Below are 10,145 nucleotides of genomic sequence, written 5' to 3'. Positions count from 1 at the left end.
TAGATGCTTGAATGTTCATGCCCCTGATTGAGATGTGCATGTATTTCATTAAAACTTCGTGACCAGTTGGGATTAAAATGCATACAAAACAATCAATTAATTACATGATAAGAGAACCTGGACAGTGTTGGTTGATGTGCAGAGAATGAAGTGATATCGGACAAAACGACAGGCTGATCATGTGTGCGGAGAGGCTGGAGGAGGCTTCTCTGTAGAGGGACTGTGGGGCTGCTGCCAGGATGGAAAGAATGGACAAGAACTGAAGTGTGTTTGGAGTCAGTACCATGGAAAGAGTCTGCTTTGTCTGAGGATGCAGGGACAGTGAGGAACTTAGGTGTCTGCGATTCAAAGCTAGTTGAGTTCCAAGGTGATATTTTCCCATAAGTTCAAAACTGAGTGACAGGTGTGATGTGTTAGAATTCTCTGTTGTATGTTTCCAGGGAAGGTGAGTCACAAGAGGAGCCCCATGTGAACCTCCCTGAAAATTGAGTGGGACACTGGAGCCTGTTTGTAGCTGATAGTCACTGTGGCTTCTTTGTGGTGCACCTGTGTGTGTGTGTGTTTCCACATGACATCCAATTCCTGTCACGCACTCCTTTCTATCATATACTGATATACATATATATGAATATACTTGTGAGTGCTTGTGCATATATATATGAATTGTGTCTGCTGTGTATATGTTGAAGATGTATTTGTGTACATATGTACCCTTACGTATTGTATAAACACATACATTTTCTAGAGATTCTGAACTCTGGGTTGGGTGCCAAAGTCGTAGTTTTGGGGGTCTTTGCATTTTTAGGAGACATGCAGTTCCATATTATCACCAATGATAAGGTGTGTGTTGTTACCATAATGAATTACAGGACCAAGTTAGCAATCAGACTCATTTGACAGAACACACTGATATCAGTGATGGCAGTGTTCATAGAACTGAAATATATGGGCAGCTTCCCAACATTTTGTACATCTCTATTATTAGAAAGTTCCAACTGACACATGCTTTGGCTTGTTACCGAATCTTAACAGAGACTCTATGCTCCTTATTAGCCACTAAGTTACTATGTGATCAAGCTGCCTGCATGAAATGAGTGTTTTCAGATCAACCATGCCAGGGAATTGGACAGTCATGGCAGCTCTCCATCATCCAGCAGAGGAGGTAAATTTGAGATCAGGCTTCCCCATGTCCTGAAGGCACAGGCCAGTTGCATGAGGAAAAGGCCTGATGGCCAGGACCCCAACCTATACTGCATTGTCTCTGCTCTGTCTGGCACAATTATGACCCAGTGGGGACAATCCTATGAACAGCTGATCCAGAGGAAAAACCATGGTTGGTTTAAGAGGTTCCTGTGTGTTGTGCACCCAACTTTGCTCATTAACAGTAGTAGTCCTGCAGCCCTCATCTGGGACACCGCTGCAGAATATGGAAATTTTTTCAATTTTTTTATTCACCTGGACAGAGAGAAGGACAGAGAGGCTTACTTCTGACCTATGTTCTCTGACTCAGTTTGGCTGGATGGTTAGAGAGTTGGAAGAAACACAAAAAGGAAAGTGGTGAAAGATGATTGAGGAAGAGACATGTGAGTAGACCCCACCCCCAAATGAACATAGAGCTATTTGTGTTCCATGAAAATGCCCACAGAGTGTGTCCTCAGAGGGAAATGATGTTCATCATCAGGTGGATAATGTGACATTCAGCAGACAGTGGTGAGCCTTCTTGTCCATCCTCCCTTGAACTTGTCCAGGGGCCCTATATTAAAGTGGCTATGCCACACCTTGGTAGGTTATTAATGGGATAATCCTTAGGTTTGTTCACTCATAAGACTGATATAGATATGGACACTTCAGTGGGACCTATCTGCTGAGATCAGGACCAACATAGAGTTCCCAGAATGAGACCATTCCCTGGGGAATCAGCCAGGAGCCTCGTGGCAGATGAATGACATTAGATCTCTTCCATCATGGAGGGGATTGCTCTGTCCTTAGTGGAAAAGACCTTTACTCTGGATAGGAACTTGCTTTCTTTTCCTGAAGTGTTTCTTCCCAAACTGTAACCCTTGGACTTACTGAATGCCTCATCCAGTGTGGCTTTTGTCCAAGGCTCATATTTCATATCAGAAAAGGGCTGCAGTGTGCTGATGCCCATGGAATATTCTCGTTCTACCATGATCCCCACAGTTCGAAACAACTGGCTTGAATGATGGACTTACGGCCTCTAGTAGATTTGTTTACTGTCCAGTCACATGCAGCACCTTATGGGACAGTGGCAAGATATGTCAGGAGATGATATTTGCACTAAATATGTGCCCTATATTTGATGGTATTTCTCCCATAGCCAGCATTCATGGGTCCAGGAATGAAGAGGTAGAATTGGGAATGTCCATACTCACTGACATTCGGGTGACCCACTGTAAAATTTTCACTCCTTGTACCATGACTGTATACTCTGCTGCCCTTGAGGTCTTAGTTCCAAATGAAAATTGCGTCCACACAGAAACACCACAATGCTTCTATTCAACGGAAAGGTGAGACTTCCTCTTGTCACTTTGAGCTTGTCTTGTCTCCATGGTCATCTCTCTGTCCTTCCAGCCCGATCTTTCATCCCCAAAAAGTACCCTAGGCAAGAAAACATGACAGCCTCATCCCACCTCCTGCACAGGCACACCTGATCCACATGGTGCAGAGGCTGCCTGGAGGACTTTGTTGGGAGAGAGATGTGGGAATCTCAGACCTGGAGCCCTGGACCAGACCTCTGTGCTTTGTCCTCAGTCCTCCAGGTCCTGAAGGAGAGTGTGACACAGATAGAAAAAGGGTTTGTGTCTCACAACCCTGTCTGCATCTGTCACTGTGAGCATTACTGTTGTCCCACACCTGACAGTAATAATCAGCCTTGTCCTTGGCCCTGGTCCTGGTGGGGTTTAGGGTGGCTGTGTCTTCCATGTTGGAGTCTTAGCATCAGAGAATCCCTGAGAGAAGCTTGTTATTGTCATCTATGACCAGCCAGGGTCCTGTCCTGGCTTCTGCTGATACCACTGCACACTGAAGATTTCTACACTGTCTCTCTGATAGGTGATCATGACCATCTGGACCAGGGTCACTGAGCACAGGGCAATTGGGTTCCGCACCAGGGAGTCCTTTCAGGAGCCTGGTCATGGGGCTGAGATAGGTGGGCTCCTGTAGAGCTAGAGACAACACCTGATTCAGGGAAAGATGTTCCTGTGGCCTCATCGTCTACCTTTCCTGCTTCATGTCCCCTCTGCATCCCCCAATTGAACTCTGATCCCATCCTCAGCATGTCATCAGAATGGAAAACTCTTTGATTCTGTCACTTGTTCATCGTGGTGCATGTGGGAATTTACTGTGACACAGTCACCTGCTGTTGGAGATTCATCATGACTTCTAGTTTGTTATCACATGGGCTGGGTATCTGTATGACTCCCCTCATCCCAGAGCAGTTCAGCAACTTACATCTCAACACTTTGATTCCTTTCATTTTTTTCTTCCACGTTTCACATAAATTTGTGTGAAGTGCCAGAAACCATCCCTGATTCAGGAACTCACTTTAAGCTCTGTGTGTCTGTGAGGGTCCCTGGGGTCATGACTGCACACAGTGTGACCTTTGGGGACTGGATAGTCAGTGGTCCCTCCTGGGAACTGGATTCTGTCACTGAATCAAGGACAGCACAGGGGCCAGAGGTGTGGCCTGAGACCGTGGGAGTCACTGCACTTTGGAAACAGTCTCACAAGGAGACTACAGACCCTCCGTCCAGGGACCAGGAGCTCTGAGCACCCCACCTCCTGTTCCTGAGACACTCAAGGCAGAGACAGCCCCGGGTCTGAGTCTGCCTGGAGGTGGCACAAAAGAGGAAGAAGGGGAGTCAGGGCATTTCTGGATGTGCCCAGCACAGAAGGGTCAGTTCCCTGGGTCCTTATGTGGAGAACGAGGGGAGTGTAACTTCTAGGTGAGGTACTGCCTGTGTCAGGAATCCTGTCAGTGTCCTGGGTAACAATGTGTATCTGACCCTCAGAATAAGGTCCCTGCAGCCTGAGGAGATAAGGATGGATCATCCTGACAGCCTCTGAGGACTGAACCCTGGACCCCTGCTGATCCTCAGACCCATGTTCCTGTAAGACTCCCAGTGGGCAGTCCTAGCCTCTGTCCTGCTGCTCCTGATGTAGCTCTGCTGCACCCTGCTGGTGGAGGAGGACTCAGACCAGGAGCTTCCCTCCTGCAGGTCTCCCCAGAGCACCTGTCACCTGAATAGGGGTGTGGACAAGGTTATCCAGGTCCCACAGGCAGCTGCCCCTACTGCCCTGCCTAGACCAGCACAGAAGGTCACATACACTGTGCAGGAGACAGCACAGGTGGGATTCCTTCCCCTTGTCCATGGGTTGATATGCCCTAGCCTGTCCCACTGGCTGTTGCAACATGTTGGGTGCAGGGTAATGTGTAGTGAATTTTTTTAAAGATTTTATTTTTTTATTTGACAGAAAGAGGTCACAAGTATAGAGGCAGGCAGAGAGAGAGAAGAGGAAGCAGGCTCCCCGCGGAGTAGAGAACCCGATTTAGGGCTCGATCCCAGGACCCTGGGATCATGACCTGAGCCGAAGGCAGAGGCTTAACCCACTGAGCCACCCAGGTGCCCCATGTGTAGTGTATTTTGAAAGGGTCATAGTTCAGGAAACCTTTGTGAGATCCCATTGGCATCCCTTTCTCTCCATTTGGGAATCAAGTCCGATGCTGCCTGCATCCCAGTGAGTGTCGCTGGGTCACAGTGCAACAGGCGATCCTTCTAGCACCAACCTTCACATGTGCACCTAAATCTTTATTGGCCTATTTCTGTCATCTCTGCCACTGCTGTTTCTATTACAATCCATAGCACTAGCATTCTGGAGAAGGAGGATTTCTATATGAGCCTCTTAGGTGATTTGGATGAAGCAGGGAAGTTGGGAATCCAACCAGGATGTGCAATTTCACGTCATACATGTCACACTTTTGCTAAGCCCCTTTCCTCATATTTCTGCAGAAGATGAACAAGAGACTCCCAGCCCAGCACCCACTCACTGAGACTCCACAATCTCTGTTTCATTCATAAGACTTGTCAATGTTTGTACATCAGTGAATTTGGAAACAAAGTCTTTCTAACATTAGTATAATCTTCCCCACTTCATATAACCTAGAGGTCCAAGGAGACTAGGTTCCCAGGGGATCAGAGGAAAGTGGGGTGAGTCCAGGATGGAGTCCAGATGTGCTGGATTCAGATCCTGGGCTCCTTGCTGTAGAGTTTGTGCAGGGTGGGAGGGATGGAGTGTGTGGTCAAGCTGGGCAACAGGGCTTCTATCCCTGAGCCCATCCTAGCCTGTTCTATAAAGAACCTCCCACTAGCCTGCACATGGGGGAGGGTCAGCAGGTTAGAGCTGGACAATCTGTACGGACAGTGGAGAAAGTCTGGTTATGCAGGGACCTGGCCTGTGTCCTCCTGGATCTGCTCTGTATTATTGCTTGGTCCTCTCTGTCTTCTAGGTTAGAGAGAATGACAGAGGTCGCCTGGACACACAACTGGGGTCAATGAGTCTTGCAGTGGGCACAAGGCCTCCAGGTTCAGGAGGATCAGGGGTTCCTTCTCTTGGTCCCAACTGTGCATAACCTCCAGGCTGACTTCAGGTCGAGGTAATGCTCAGGGTCCTGTGGGGGCTGAGCCTATGGGCAGCACCTGGGCCAGCACCTGGGCAGGGAGAGTGGAGGGGAGCAGGAGAGGTTCCAGGCCATGGTGGGTTTCTTGTGGATTTGCAGTCCTCACCTCTTACTGTACCAGTGTTCCTGCCAGTGAGATGACATCACTCACATGTAGGATAAGGACGATAACTTGGTCTCATCTCCCTCATCATTTCTGCTCTCATTGTCATATGTTTTACCTGTTCCTCCATTATAAATCAAACACATTGGTATTGGTTTTGATTTTAGCACTTGATTGTATTTACAGACATTGACCACTAAATTCTGTTTAGGTTAATCCATGTAGTTATGATTTCCCAAGCTTGTTATAGTTTGTGTAGACTCAGATTTCCCTCTGTCACCCTTTCCTTCTATCCGAGGGGTGTCCTTCATTGTCACTCGTGCTGGTTGTGTATAGGGATCATGACTCTCCTCTCTGGCTGTAAGAGTGTCTGCATCACTGGTTTGTAGAAATTTCATATGATGTCTGCTGTGCTGTCTCTCATGTTCCCTGTGGCTAAGCTTTGTTGAGCTTCTTGGATACATTGATTCCTGGGATTCTCCAATTTTGTAGATTATTTCTCCACAGACTTTTTATTTCACCCCCAGTCCCTTACCTTCCCTCCCTGAAGTCCCTACACTTGCACACTGTCTGGGTGGTGTAAAGGTGTCTTCCAGACACCGAGCTTTCATTAATTTTATTAGGTATTTCACTGTGTGTTTCATTTTGAATACTTTCCATTGCTATGACATCAGATTTCCTATTACCTTCTTCTTTTTTTTTCTAAAATTTTTCACTTTTATTAGTTCAATTACTTTTCAGTGTAACAGATTTCATTGTTTATGCACCACACAGTCCTTTTTGCAATACATGCCGTCCATAATACCCACCACCAGGCTCCCCCAACCTCCCAACCACCTCCCCTTTTAACCCCTCAGATTGTTTTCCAGAGTCCATATTCTCTCATGGTTCATCTCCCCCTCCAATTTCCCTCAACTCCCTTCTCCTCTCCATCTCCCCATGTCCTCCATGTTATTTTTTATGCTCCACAAATAAGTGAAACCATATGATAATTGACTCTCTTTGCTTGACTTATTTCACTCAGCATAATCTCTTCCGGTCCTGTCCATGTTGCACAAAAGTTGGGTATTCATCCTTTCTGATGGAGGCATAATACTCCATAGTGTATATGGACCACATCTTCCTTATCCATTCATCTGTGGAAGGGAATCTTGTTTCTTTCCACAGTTTGGCGACTGTAGCCATTGCTGCTATAAACATTGGGGTCCAGATGGCCCTTCTTTTCACTACATCTGTATCTTTGGGGTAAATACCCAGTAGTGCAATTGCAGGGTCATAGGGAAGCTCTATTTTTAATTTCTTGAGGAATCTCCACACTGTTCTCCAAAGAGGCTGCACCTACTTGCATTCCCACCAACAGTGTAAGAGGGTTCCCCTTTCTACACACCCTCTCCAACACATACTGTTTCCTGTTTTGCTAATTTTGGCCATTCTAAGTGGTGTAAGGTGGTATCTCAATGTGGTTTTAATGTGAATGTCCCTGATGGCTAGTAATGATGAACATTGTTTCATGTGTCTGATAGCCATTTGTATGTCTTCATTAGAGAAGTGTCTGTTCATATCTTCTACCCATTTTTTGACATGATTATCTGTTTTGTGTGTGTTGAGTTTGGAGTTCTTTATAGATCCTGGATATCAACCTTTTGTCTGTACTATCATTTGCAAATATGTTCTCCCATTCCATGGGTTGCCTCTTTGTTTTGTTGACTGTTTCCTTTGCTGAGCAGAAGCTTTTGATCTTGATGAAGTCCCAAAAGTTCATTTTCGCTTTTGTTTCCTTTGCCTTTGGGGACATATCTTGAAAGAAGTTGCTGTGGCTGATATCGAAGAGGTTACTGCCTATGTTTTCCTCTAGGATTCTGATGGATTACTGATTCATGTTGAGGTCTTCTATCCATTTTGATTTTATCTTTGTGTACGGTGTAAGAGAATAGTCGAGTTTCATTCTTCTACATATAGCTGTCCAGTTTTCCCAGCACCATTTATTGAAGAGACTGTCTTTTTTCCACTGTATATTTTTTCCTGATTTGTCGAAGATTATTTGACCATAGAGTTGAGGATCCCTATCTGGGCTCTCTACTCTGTTCCACTGGTCTTTGTGCTTGTTTTTATTCCAGTACCATGCTGTCTTGGTGATCACAGCTTTGTAGTAAGGTTTGAAATCAGGTAACGTGATGCCGCCAGTTTGATTTTTGTTTTTCAACATTTCCTTAGCAATTCGGGGTCTTTTCTGATTCCATACAAATGTTAGGATTATTTGCTCCAGCTCTTTGAGAAATACCGGTGGAATTTGATCAGAATGGCATTAAAAGTATAGATTGCTCTAGGCAGTATAGACATTTTAACAATGTTTATTCTTCCGATCCAAGAGCATGGAATGGTCTTCCATCTTTTTGTGTCTTCTTCAATTTCTTTTGTGAGTGTTCTGCAGGTCCTTGAGTACAGATCCTTTACCTCTTTGGTTAGTTTGATTCCCAGGTACCTTATGGTTCTTGGTGCTATAGTAAATGGAATCCATTCTGTAATTTCCCTTTCTGTAGTTTCATTGTTAGTGTATAAGAAAGCCACTGATTTCTGTACATTGACTTTCTACCATGCCACGTTACTGAATTGTATGAGTTCTAGTAGTTTGGGGGTGGAGTCTTTTGGGTTTTCCATATAAAGAATCATGTCATCTGCGAAGAGAGTTTGACTTCTTCATTGCCAATTTGGATACCTTTTATTTCTCTTTGTTGTCTGATTGCTGTTGGTAGGACTTCTAATACTATGTTGAACAAGAGTGGTGAGAGTGGGCATCCTTGTCGTGTTCCTGATCTCAACGGAAAGGCTGCAAGCTTTTTCCCATTGAGGATGATATTTGCTGTGGATCTTTCATAGATAGATTTTATGAAGTTCAGGAATGTTCCCTCTATCCCTATACTTTGAAGCGTTTTAATCAGGAACGGATGCTGGATTTTGTCAAATGCTTTTTCTGCATCAACTGAGAGGACCATGTGGTTCTTCTCTCTTCTCTTATTGATTTGTTCTATCACATTGATTGATTTGTGAATGTTGAACCATCCTTGTAGCCCAGGGATGAATCCCGCCTGGTCATGGTGGATAATCTTCTTAATATACTGTTGGATCCTGTTTGCTAGGATCTTGTTGAGAATCAAAGCATCCATATTCATCTGGGATATTGGTCTGAAATTCTCCTTTTTGGTAGGGTCTTTGCCTGGTTTGGGGATCAGGGTAATGCTGGCTTCATAGAAAGAGTCTGGAAGTTTTCCTTCTGCTTCAATTTTTTGAAACAGCTTCAGGAGAATAGGTGTTATTTCTTCTTTGAGGGGTTGGTAGAATTCCCCAGGGAATTCATCAGGTCCTGGGCTCTTGTTTTTTGATCACTGCTTCAATCTCGTTACTAGATATCAGTCTATTCAGGTTGTCAATTTCTTCCTTGTTCAATTTTGGGAGTTTATAGTTTTCCAGGAATGCATCCATTTCATCTAGGTTGCTTAGCTTATTGGCATATAACTGTTGGTAATAACTTCTGAGGATTGTTTCTACTTCCTTGATGTTAGTTGTGATCTCTCCCTTTCCATTCATAATTTTATGAATTTTGGCTTTCTCTCTTTTCTTTTGGATTAGTGTGACCAATGGTTTATCTATCTTATTGATTCTTTCAAAAAACCAGCTTCTAGTTTCATTGATCTAGTTTCATGTATCTCTGGTTTCTACCTCATTGATCTCAGCTCTAATCTTGATTATTTCCCTTCTTATGTGTGGAGTTGGTTCGATTTGTTGTTGATTCTCCAGTTCTTTAAGGTGTGGAGACAGCTGCTGTGTTCTGGATTTTTCAATTTTTTTGAGGGAGGCTTGGATGGCTATGTATTTCCCCCTTAGGACAGCCTTTGCTGGATCCCATAGGTTTTGGACCGAAGTGTCTTCATTCTCATTGGTTTCCATGAGTTGTTTCAGTTCTTCTTTGATCTCCTGGTTGATCCAAGCATTCTTAAGCAAGGTGGTCTTTAGCTTTCAGGTGTTTGAGTTCCTTCTGAACTTTTCCTTGTGATTGAGCTCCAGTTTCAAAGCATTGTGATCTGAGAATATGCAGGGAATAATCTCAGTCTTTTGGTATCAGTTGAGTCCTTATTTGTGACCCAGAACGTGGTTTATTCTGGAGAAGGTTCCATGTGCAATTGAGAAGAATGAGTATTCTGTTGTTTTAGGGTGGTTATGTTCTGTATATATGTATGAGGTCCATCTGGTCCAATGTGTCATTCAATGCTCTTGTTTCTTTATTGATTTTCTGCTTCAATGATCTGTCTATCTGAGAGAGGTGTGTTAAGATCTCCTACTATTAAT

Source organism: Enhydra lutris, unplaced genomic scaffold, assembly GCF_002288905.1.
Source record: "Enhydra lutris kenyoni isolate GAN:26980312 unplaced genomic scaffold, ASM228890v2 scaffoldscaffold8, whole genome shotgun sequence".
Taxonomy (NCBI): domain Eukaryota; kingdom Metazoa; phylum Chordata; class Mammalia; order Carnivora; family Mustelidae; genus Enhydra; species Enhydra lutris.
The sequence above is the reverse complement of the archived record's forward strand: the minus strand, read 5'-3'. Positions refer to the sequence as shown.